Raw genomic sequence first — 12,815 nt, 5'->3', positions numbered from 1 at the left:
TACCAGGAACTGAGGCCTGATATACAGAAAACATGACAATAAACCAGAATCTGAATACCAGGGACTTTAATCAGCAAGAGGGACCGCGTTCATGTACCCAATGGCAATAAATATGCTGAAAAAGCGATAACAATGACAACCACAATAACGAAAACACTGAAGTTGCTCCCCCACGTGATAAAAGAATAATACCCACGATAAGGAACATGAGATAAGATACAATGAAAACATTGTATATCACAGGATGGGCAGAACACAGTGTACAGGACGCTTAGAATATGCAACAAGGTACTTTCGCACAGAATGTAATGCACAGGAAATATACAATTGGAAGAAAGTTACAATATACTGAAATAGCTCGCAGTGGTTAGTATCCCTGCCTCGAACGCGGAAGTTCCATGTACGGTCCGCGGGAGGTGTTAGGCCAGGGGTGGGCAACCCTTGGCACGCGTGCAAAACCCAGAGTTCACGTTAAAAAAGATAACTAATAAATTTCCAAATTCTTTTGTATGACCATTGGTAACCGTATGTTGTGCTGAGTGTTGGATTAGAGGCCTAGGAAGTGAAGATAGAAGGGTCATTTTTGCATGTAGGCCTATCATTTTACTTCACTGGCACGGAGAAAGCTTTGTATCAAAGATTTGGTTAATTTTGGCACCCACACCAAAAAAGGTTGCCCATCCCTATTAGGCAATAGTTGGTATTGCTTTACATACATCTAATCAGTACATCTAGCTGATGACACTTACTGTACATTAGACTTCATTCACAACCACGTCCATTCCAATATTGCCTTTCACCTCACATCATTCATAAAATCTTATGAAACCTGATTAAAGACGCTAGTTCGTGTCAGATACTTTTCTATTGAGTTAGGAAGCTTACTTTTTTACTGAAAATCATGATTATCATTGTAGTCATTCTTAGTTTCACTGAAGTTAGTCAATACAGTAATTATAAAATAAAGGCTTCATTTTATTGTGCAAAAGCAATCAATATTCAAACCTTTATACCGATACTAGCCTCGAATTATTTGGATTTACGCTCTGGCATTTTTTTCTAAGAAAATATTGGGCATGGGTATAATTATGAACGTACTAAATATGTGTAGGTTCAATGGTTATTTTGGCTCTATTGGTATATTTACACCCAGAGAATTTTTTAACTGTTTATAACTTAAATCCTAGAAATTCCAATATTCAATATATTGTAAAAAAAAAAAAAAAAAAATCCTTTATAATGTAGAACAAAGTATTAGCTTTCAAACAAAAAATAAACATGCAAATAAACCAAAATTGCCAGAGTAATAGTAATTTGGATGACATTATTTTAGCAAAAAAATAAATCGAGAAAATGGTCTTTAATTACCCTGAGGTTTTCACACTCCAGACATCAGTGTAATGGGCGTGATTGGTGATATATTATTATTCAATAATTCATCATTCAAGTAAACCAAGGCATTCAAAGTGTTTCTAAAGGTAGAGATTGGTAGCTCTTTACCATTCTCTCTTCTCTTTACCAATTCTCTCTTCTCTCCTCTCTTATAACTGATTTTCTCCCTTCTCTGCTTCAGCCCCCTTCTGTCCCAATGGTCTAGGCATTTCGAACACTTTTAAGTGTTTGTAGTCTGTAGGAAATTAAATAGAAACAAAGAAAGTGCAGTGCATAGTAAATGTCAGCACAGCCATGTGGACCACCCGTGCGTCCCTACTCACGTTGTGGCTCGAACTGATGCACTCTCCCTCCTCTTTAACATGCACACACACACACACACACACACACACACACACACATACATACATACACACACACCGGAGAGTTGCTGTCAAATGCATTATTTAAAAGGACAAAATAAAAAAAAAATAGTCAAAACAGTGACATGCGATATTTATAATGAAATCAGTAAAAATCGTCGTATCAGCTTAAAGATTCGGGACATTATTGCCAACAATTGAAACTACTTTTTAACAAGTTTTCATTTTTTTTAATCTCTATAAAGCGGACTCACAACTTTAAGTCACTGCTGTTAAATATAGACGCTGTTTTACTCTCCAAAGTAAATGGCGTCGGTCCGTAGAGTTTTTCAGGGAGGTGGTATAGGGGAGGGCTCTAGCTTACTAGCGTTTCTATCCTTACGGACATTTTGGCTTCAAATTATCTGGATTGAGGGAAAATGTCCCCTCCTTCATGCAGTAGTGGCACCACCTCCCATTTCCCCCCCTCCCCTACCATCATCCCACCTCACCCCACCCAGAAATACCTAATCTCTAAATTCATAACATATTTCCCCACTACCCGTCTATTATAGAAAGGAACTGGTTTGGGCTCAGTTAGGTTAGGCTAGGCTAGGTTGGGTTTGGTCAGGTTAGGCTAGGTTGGGTTTGGTCAAGTTAGGTTTGATTAGGTTGCGTTAGGTTAGGATAGGATAATTTAGGTTAGGTTAGGGATAAGTTAGGTTAGGTTAGGTTGAGTTAGGTTAGTTTGGGTTAGGTTACGTCGAGTTGTGTCAGGTCAGGTTAGGTTAGGTTAGGTTAGATTAGGTTAGGTTAGGTTAGATTGGGTTAGGTTACGTCAAGTTGTGTCAGGTCAGGTTAGGTTAGTTTAGGTTAGGTTAGGTTAGATTAGGTTAGGCTAGGTTAGGTTGGGTTAAGCTGGGTTGGGTCGAGTCAGGTTAAATTGAATCGAATCAGGTTTGGCTAGGCTAGGTTAAGTCACACTGGGTTTCGTCGGCTTGGATTGGGTTGGATTAGGTTAGGTTAGTTCAGATTAGGTTAGGATAGGTTAGGTTGGGTTAAGTTATGTTGAATTGGGTCGGGTTAAGGTAGGTTAGGTTAGGTAAGATTAGGTTAGGTCAGATCAGGTTAGATTGGGTTGGTTTAGGTTAGGTTAGATTAGGCTGAGTTAGGCTGGGTTTGGTTAGTTTAGGTTAGGTTAGGCACACATTCTGGGAGTACATGTTTCGTAAGAAGACGCTTCTTTGACCCGAACTCCCTGCGAGAAACTCCCTATCGAGCCCACCACTCCAAGGGTGCCACGTCAGGCTGACACCGCACTCCACAGGCCCTGACGGGAGTTCAGACACTCCACAGGTCCTCACGGGACACGAAACAGGTTTGATGCATAGCGGCTTTAGTGCTTTTTCGTTTCGCCTTGTTTCACACGAGAGCCGAAAACCCATCCGGGAGGATCATAGTTGCCAGTCACGAGTCTAGCACGTGATATCCACTTTGCATTTCGTCATCAAGAAATAGTGTCTCTATCCTTGGGGAAGGGGGGCTATTATCACACACCAAGAATTGGAGTCAAAAAGTTCGAGAAAGGTTGAAGGAGTGAGTGGCAAAACGGAGGGAAAACAGAAGTTAAAAAGGGATCAGTATCCTTTATTTGATTCATTCTTTACTGTTTTATGTATACATATTTATTCGTTTTGATCGAACATCAGCGTCGTGTGATGAAAGAATGCTGAGTAACTTGGTTCATAGGGATGTCACGAAAGTCCCTAAACTATCGACTACATAAATCAAGCAGTCGATATCTTATTCGGGATTCTGGCATCCAAGACCAAGGCAGACAATACTACTCCCCTCATTTCTTGAAACCGAACTACCGTCCCTAGTTCCCTTTACAGGGAATAGTGTCCCTACTCCTGCCACTTGCTACTTGCCACTGCCAGCCTTATACTGCGGCAACGTGGTGTCAGCACTGAGGACGTGCACCGGTTGTTCTTCCCGTGGGTAGGCTGACACAACGAGGCACAGGGTTGACGGGGGGAAATCAATACTCAGGTTCCAGTGAACTCTCCGCACTGCATACTCCCTTTCCGGATCCTACCAACGCCACGAGAACCACGAACTCCCTTCTGAGGGTGGTCTGAAAGCCTCTTGTTCCCCGCAATAAGCACTCCTGGGGAACCCATGTCAGGAACACAAGAACCTCTTGTCTAGTCTGTCGGCGACCCACCATCCAATGAAAAAGTCCTGTGGTGTGACGGACGTACAAGACCTCTTACCTCTGATGGCCCCATGGATCCAGACTCCTGTGACACGTGAGGACCTTCCCAACGACACACACACACACGCTTTCCTCTCGGCACCACAGAAACCAAAACCAAACTGAAGGTAAACAAACCTTCCCCAGCGACTCCGCCTTCTTCTTACCACCTCCTCCTCTCCCCCGCCACCACTCGCTCTTGACGCCGCGAGTAACCCAGTGCGCGCGCACAACCTTCGACCTCGTACGATACGATACTGTATCGAAGTAGTGAGAGGGGGAGGAAGGACGTGGAGGTCCTCCTCCAACAGCGACGACCCGTTCTCTCGCGCGCGCGAAGTCAAGACTCTGGGGGGCCGTCCGTTCCTGAAAGCAGGGTATACTCGTGAACGCCTTGAACAGAGCAACATAAATAATACGTTTTATTGAGGGTTTTGCGTGAGTAGTACACGCGATGGATCGAGAATGCCTTCTCACGACATCCAGTCGCGAGCATTAAATTTGCAATATAATATGATACGATATAATATGATATAATATAATATAATATAACATAATATGATATAATATAATATAATATAATATAAAATAATATAATATAATATAATATAATATAATATAATATAATATAATATAATATAATATAATATTATATAATATAATATTCAACAAGAACCCACTGTGTTGGATAAGAAGAAATGAAATAGATGATATCCATATATTTCGATCACGAACTGTGATCCTCTTCAGTGGAATACAGAGTAGTGGAGCAAAAGGCATGTCTTATATACAAAGAAAGAAGAAGGAACATGGGTAGGATTCAGGTAGCGTCTATTGCTTTGCGGGGCAAGTCACGCCTTCCCCATCTTTGGTGAAGGCGAGTGACTTACCCCGCAAAGCATTAGACGCTACCTGAGTCCTACCCATGTTCCTTCTTCTTCCTCTGTATATAAGACATACCTTTTGCTCCACTACTCTGTATTCCACTGAAGAGGATCACAGTTCGTGATCGAAATATATGGATATCATCTATTTCATTTCTTCTTATCCAACACAGTGGGTTCTTGTTGAATTTTACGAATGTGTTACGACATTACTTTGTAGTTGTAATATAATATAATATAATATGATATAATATAATATGATATAATATAATATAATATAATATGATATGATATAATATAATATCATATAATATAATATAATATAATATAATATAATATAATATAATATAATATAATATAATATAATACAATATAATATAATACATAATGTGATATAATATAATATATAATATATTATGATAAATATACATACATATACCAAAGGCTTTTTCCCCCTTACACGGGGGGTAGCCAAAAAGAAAAAGGCATAGAAACCACTCCCACCCATTCCATTTCCTATATATTCCACTCCCCTCCACCTTCCTCCCTTCCTCTTATCTTGGCACCTCCTGGATGACGGGTCATCCCTACATCCTGTCCCCTGCCCTGGGTCAGAAGCAGTGTCGCAAGACACAGCACATCCACAGCAAGGCCGCTTCATAAATTCGGCGACCCCCCTCTCCGTCCCCTCATGCAGAAAAGGAGAAGACGGGGAGAAATCCCTTCGGGCTACGTCAATTTTTTTCTCATACATACTTCCTCACCCACCATCTCCCACCCACTCCCCCTCATGCATCACAGCATCATCCATACACAACCATTCTCCATTCACCCCTATCTTCTGTCCTCTTCCGTCCTTCCTCCACAGACATTCCTCTCTTTTGTAATGCCCCTTTCACCCCATCCATCCATCTCATCCTAGGACGCCCCCTCATATTCACTCCTTCCACCTCTGCCTTCCACACTTCTTTTACTAATCTTTCTTCACTCATTCTTTTCATGTGTCCAAACCATCCCAATACTTTTTCATCAACCCTATCTCCCAGCTCCCTTTCCATCCCTGCTCTCCTCCTCACCTCCTCATTTCTCACTCTATCTAGCCTAGTAACCCCTATCATACTTCTCAGACATTTCATCTCAAACACATTCCAACTCCTTCTCTCTCCCTCTCTTATGTTCCATGTTTCTGCCCCGTACAGTGCTGTTGGCACAATCACTCCTTCATATAACCTCCTCTTAGCATCCATTCCCAGATGTCTATTTCTCATTACACTTTTTAATCCACCAAGGCATTTACTCGTTTCTCTCACTCTACATTCTACCTCCACCCCCACCCACCCTTTCCTGCCACATTCACACCCACGTATCTAAAACTATCCACTTCCTCCAGTCTTTCACCCTTTATGCTCACTTTGGGTCTTTTGATAATATGATATAATATAATATAATATAATATAATATAATATGATATGATATGATATAATATAATATAATATAATATAATATAATATAATATAATATGATACAATATAATCTAATCTAATATGATATGATACAATATACTATAACATAATATAATATGATATATAATATAATATAATACAACATTATAGAATATACGAGTAATGCAATATAATATAATGTAGTACAATATAAAATAATATAACATAATGCGATATGACATAGCATAATACATCATGATTATACTAAAAAGAAAAAGAAGAGGAAGAACAGGAAAAAGAATAACACACGGAGAATCAATACCAACACATTTTACAGTATATGATCCATGTATGTCGAAATGAAAACCGCAATAAATATTGAAATTGTCGTCGCAGAATGAATAGATATATAGATCAATGAATAGATAAATAAATGAATAAATAATTGGATGGATAAATAGATAAACAAATAAAAGATAAATAAACAAATAAACAAACTAATAAATAAATTGGTTAATTAATCTATAAATAAATAAAAAATAAACGAATAAGTAAATGAGCGAATAAACATATAAATGAATAAGTAAATGAATAAATAAATAAATACGCAAACACGCACCTTCGCTATCTTCGTGTCTTCGCAATACGCGGGTTTTCTCATTAAGAGCAACCGCGAATATGTAAACACGCGAATCACAAGACAATACATTCTAAAAATGTATGTATACGTATACACAGACACCCCCCATATATATATATATATATATATATATATATATATATAAACATATATACATATATAAACATACGTATATATAAACATATATACATATAAAACACATCCATACATATCTAAATATATATATATATATACTATATATATATATATATATATATATATATATATATATATGTACAACACTGAATGGGCCCCAGTGATTAGATACATTTTTATCAACCACAATGCACTTTAATTTTAAACCATCAGGTGCATCCAGAAATTGAAATGTAGTACGTTCTTGCCGCATGAGGTTCGAGTCCTTGGGCGTACTACATTTCAATTTCTGCATGCGCCTGATGGCTTAGAATTAGAGTGCATTGTGGTTGATTATGTATATATATACATATATATATATATATATATATATATATATGTATATATATATATATGTGTGTGTGTGTGTGTGTGTGTGTGTGTGTGTGTGTGTGTGTGTGTGTGTGTGTGTGTGTGTGTGTGTGTGTGTGTGTGTGTGTGTGTGTGTGTGTGTGTGTGTGTGTGTGTGTATGTGTGTGTGTGTGTGTGTGTGTGTGTGTGTATGTGTGTGTGTGTGTGTGTGTGTGTGTGTGTATATATATATATATATATATATATATATATATATATATATATATATATGTATGTAGGTATAATCTTATTATCAACCATAATATCTTTCCCATTTTAATTCCTGGCAACACGACCGAGACTAACAGGAGTATTCAACTTGATGGAGGCATTCATCAAAAACTGAAAGATGGTCGGCAATAGAACCTAGCCCGCTCGTCACAAAGGGAGAGACCGTGAATTTACCAATTGGTAAAATCACTGTCTGTCCGTTTGTGACGGTCGGGCTAGGTTCGAGTGCCGCCCACGTTTCAGTTTCTGGTTAATGCTTACATCGAGTTAAATGCTCCTGTTATACTAGGGACCATTCATTACCTATAATATATATATATATAAATATATATATATATATATAAATATATATATATGTAGTATGTATGTGAGTGAGTGTGTGTGTGTGTGTGTGTGTGTGTGTGTGTGTGTGTGTGTGTGTGTGTGTGTGTGTGTGTGTGTGTGTGTGTGTGTGTGTGTGTGTGTGTGTGTATATCAAATCGATTCGAATCAAATCAGCCATCCTGAGTCCACTGCCGAACAAAGGCCTATTTCATAGCATTCCATGATTCATACGACCGCGCCAACCTCTGCCACGTCACTCCTGCAAACTTCTTTATCTCGTCTCTCCACCTTCTGCTGCTCTCCCTCTGCCACGCTTCCCACTCGCGGCGTCCACTCAGTAACACACTTGCATCATCGCTCGCCAGTCGTTCGCACCAAACTGCCCAATTCCACTTTCTCTCCTTTACTGCCTCCACAATATATTTCATTCTAGTCTGCTCTCTCACCCAACTTGCTCTCTTTCAGTCTCTCAGAATTATTTCGATTATCGATCTCTCCATTCTCCTCTGTGCAGTCCTTAGATTTGTCTCCATCGCCTTCGTCAGTTTCCAAGTCTCACACCCATATGTTATTGTTGGCAGAATGCGTTGATTGTAAACTTTACGTTTCAGACATACAGTAGAGGTAGAGAGCCTCTCAGGATTGTATTATACTTACCGAATACTTTCCATCCAAATATGATACGTCTTTTTATCTCATTATCATGATCTTTGGTCACTTTCATCATCTGGCCTAAATAATTATACTCTTCAACTTCTTCAAGACTCTCACCATCAATTATAATCTCTTTACTTTGAATTTTTGTATTAAACATTACTTTGGTTTTACTTTTATTCCTTTTTAAACCTACTTTGAGGCTTTCCTTGTCCAGATCACTCAGCATATCTAGCAAGTCTTCTGCTCTTTCTGAAATAAGAATAATGTCATCCGCAAATGTTAAGTGGTTAAAATATTCGCCATTAATCTTCAAACTTTTCTCTTCCAAACTCGATCTTCTGAAAATCTCATCCATGCAAACTGTAAATAATCTGGGTGAAATTGTATCGCCTTGCCGTACTCCTTTCTCGATCTTGATCTTTTCTGCATTTTTATGTAGTCGAAGTATAGCAGTACCTTTCGCATAAATCTTTTCTAGAACCCTTATGATCTGTTCATTTGTACACTGCTTGCGTTGTGAGTTATCAAAATAATAAAAATGAAAAATAAAAATTCAAATAAAATGTATAGGTTCGTTACTATTCCTCGAAATTCTTTTATGCCGTTCTGGATTGATATCCATTACAGTATGCACCAGACTGCACTAATTGAAGCTGAACAAAACCGAGTTTTTCAATATATGTATATATATATATATATATATATATATATATATATATATATATATATATATATATATATATGAATGAAAATAAACAAAAGATAGAATTAAATAATCAGCTAAATAATGATGATAATGATGATAATGATAATAATAGCAGCAACAATAATAATAGCAACAACAACAACAACAACAATAATAGCAACAACAGCAACAATAATAATAGCAACAACAACAATAATAATAGCAATTACAACAACAATAATAGCAACAACAACAACAATGATAATAATAATAATAATAATAGTAATAATAGTAATTTCGTTAATTAGTGATTCATCGTATCAACTACTAATATTATTGCACCAACCGCTACTCATTGTACCAACAGCTGTCGTATATACTGATCATTATCATTTCAGATGGTAATTAATGTACACGCTTTATGTTCATTGTCATTTAACTTTTTAATTTGTTTGGTTTTTATTTGTTTGTTTGTAAGTTAGTCGTTTAATCTTGACATTTCTTTGCGGACATTTGGTCCACCTCCATTTGCGTCTCTGTCCTATATTCTGATGTTTTTATGTTAGTATTACGTTTGAGGCTTTTTGCTACACTTGTCTTATGTTCACAACCTTGTACCTTATTTTATTTGTATTTGTGTAGTGTATTTTGTTTGATTGTAATTTAGTCGTTTGTTCTTGACACTTCATTACGGACATTTGGTCCACCTCCATTTGCATCTCTGTCCTATTGTCTGATACTTTTACGGTAGTGTCACGTATTGTTACTTTTGCTACGCTTGTCTTATGTTCACATCCATGTAACTTTTTATTTGTATTTTATTTTTTGTACCAATATTTCATTTCTTTTGTAATGTATTTGTTATTGTAATGAGGTATGCTTTGTACATGTGATTGAGAGGGTGAACCTTTCCCAGGTTTACCACTTCGACGATTTATAAGGAGTTCACATCTTGTAACCATTATACACCCTGAAGACGATTCCTGGACGGGAATCGAAACGTCGGGCAAATAAACCCTTCAATTGAGTCTGCTGTTTACAGTTTTCCAATATATAAATATATATGTATATACATACATATATATATGTATATACATATATATATGCATATACATATTATATATATACACTAAATGGTCCCCAGTGCATGTATTATTATTTTTTCAACCACATTAACTTTTTACTTTTAATTCCATGTCATCACGAACGAGACTGACAATGCGTTCGACGGAGACATATGCGGAAACTGATACGAAGTGAAGCCAAGGGCTCGAACCTCAGCTCAGACGTATCAAAGTAACAGTGACTAACCACTGCGCCATCAAGAGAGATATAAGTTGAGCACAATTTCTTATATTTGAGCACAATTTCTTATATTTGTGTGTTCGAGCTACATACATATACACGAATCTTGTGCTCAACCCATCCCCGCTATGATGGCACAATGGTAGTATATGCGTGTGGGCAAGTACTATACACACACACTGAATGGTCCCCAGTGCAGATATTAATCTACACTGGAGACCATATATATATATATATATATACATATATATAAAGCTATGTATATATATATATAGGTATATATATATATGTATATATATATATATTATATATATGTATATATATATATATATATATATATATATATATATATATGTTCTCTCCTCTCACGTCCTTTCTCAACAGACATTCCCCTCTTTCCCAATGCCCCTTTTACCCCATCTATCCATCTCATCCTAGGACGCCCCCTCATTTTCACTCCTTCCACCTCTACCTTCTACACCTCTTTTACTAATATTTCTTCACTCATTCTTTCCATGTGTCCAAACCATCCTAATACTCTTTCATCAACCCTATCTCCCAACATACATGGGTCCGTCACCGACAATTTTCTCTTCTCACTAGATGTTCAATCTTTTGCGAAAGGACGCAGGTGATACAAGACTTTAACTGTTAATGTGATAAGTAACTAGCCTTGTGTACATTAATTAACAGCTGATATGATAATGACTAGTTTATACGATGAACAGCTGTTGGTACAATGAGTAGAAGTTGGTGCAATAATATTAGTAGTTGATACGATGAATCCCTAATTAACGAAATGATTATTATTATTATTAGTAGTAGTAGTGTTATTAGTATTATCAATATTATTATTATTATCATTATTATTATTATTATTATTATTATTATTATTATTATTATTATTATTATTATTATTATTATTATTATTATTATTATTATTATTATTATTATTATTATTATTATTATTATTATTATTATTATTATTATTATTATTATTATTATTATTATTATTATTACTATTATTATTATTATTATTAATAATAATAATAATGATAATAATAATAATAATAATAATTATTATTATTAATAATAATAATAATGATAATAATAATAATAATAATAATAATAATAATAATAATAATAATAATAATAATAATAATAATAATAATAATAATAATAATAATAATAATAATAATAATAATAATAATAATAATAATAATAATAATAATAATATCTTAGCTAATCATTTATCCCATTTTATCTTCTATTTATTTATTTCATTTACTTATTTATTGCAAAAATCAAATTTGTTTATCCTCAAATAATGTAATCTGGTGTATACTGTAGTGGGTATCAATCCAGAATGGCACAAAATAATTACGAGGAACAGTTACGAGCCTATGCATATTATTGTTGTTTTTTTTTATAACTAGTAGAAAAAAAATGCTGACATTTTTCAAATCGTGAGAAAGCGTTCTTAAATTCGCGGAATTTCACGGAAGCGTGAAAATTTTACTTGCTTGATATGTGAACCCCTTGCCAGTTTTATTCATACCTTTGACAAAATTCTCCATCAACTCAAGGTTTATATACAAAGGAGGCAGATAAATTTTCATAGGATCTCTTAGGATCAACAAGTGAGGTACTAATGGCATTCTTCTCTCCTAGAAACGGTGATGGTTTCAGCCACACCGTCTTTATATAGTGATTTCTTTTGTTATTGTCCCGACTGTTCCACTCACAAAGGATGCCACAAAACTCAGTGTAGCTCATATGCATTCCAAGTAAAAGTGCCACAACCTTTAGGTCACCACAGATATTCCATTTAAATCTAATATTTTTCAACTGAAGCTTCATACTCTCATATGTTTCCTCTGTGTTAGCTACAAAGCCAGAGGAACAGAAAGAAACTTATTTCCAGTATGGAGTAGGATTGCTTTCACGTTTACTTTGATAGAGTCATGAAACAAGCACCATTTACTTGTGTTACATACAAGACCAAGTTCCTCCATAACAGACTAAACATCATTGCAGAATAGCAGGCCATCTTTAAGTAAGAAAAAAATCTCGAAAATACAATGGCCATCACGATAAAAACAAAAGTTGGTCTCGTTCTGTAGAAGATTCCA

General features: G+C 35.9%; 1 protein-coding gene across 1 annotated transcript in view; it reads right to left on the bottom strand.

Moving 5' to 3' along the window:
• The window catches only part of Orct (Organic cation transporter), a 128,407-nt gene extending 124,269 nt beyond the window's left edge, over positions 1–4,138 (bottom strand). The window contains exon 1 of the mRNA XM_076208148.1: positions 4,010–4,138. The gene's annotated coding sequence lies outside the window, so the exon portion shown is untranslated. The remainder of the gene's footprint in view (positions 1–4,009) is intronic.
• Between the last annotated feature and the right edge of the window lie 8,677 nt (positions 4,139–12,815).

This window comes from Oratosquilla oratoria, chromosome 24, assembly GCF_046742065.1.
Source record: "Oratosquilla oratoria isolate Oo_2021 chromosome 24, ASM4674206v1, whole genome shotgun sequence".
Lineage (NCBI taxonomy): Eukaryota > Metazoa > Arthropoda > Malacostraca > Stomatopoda > Squillidae > Oratosquilla > Oratosquilla oratoria.
This window is presented reverse-complemented; position numbering and strand designations above follow the sequence as displayed.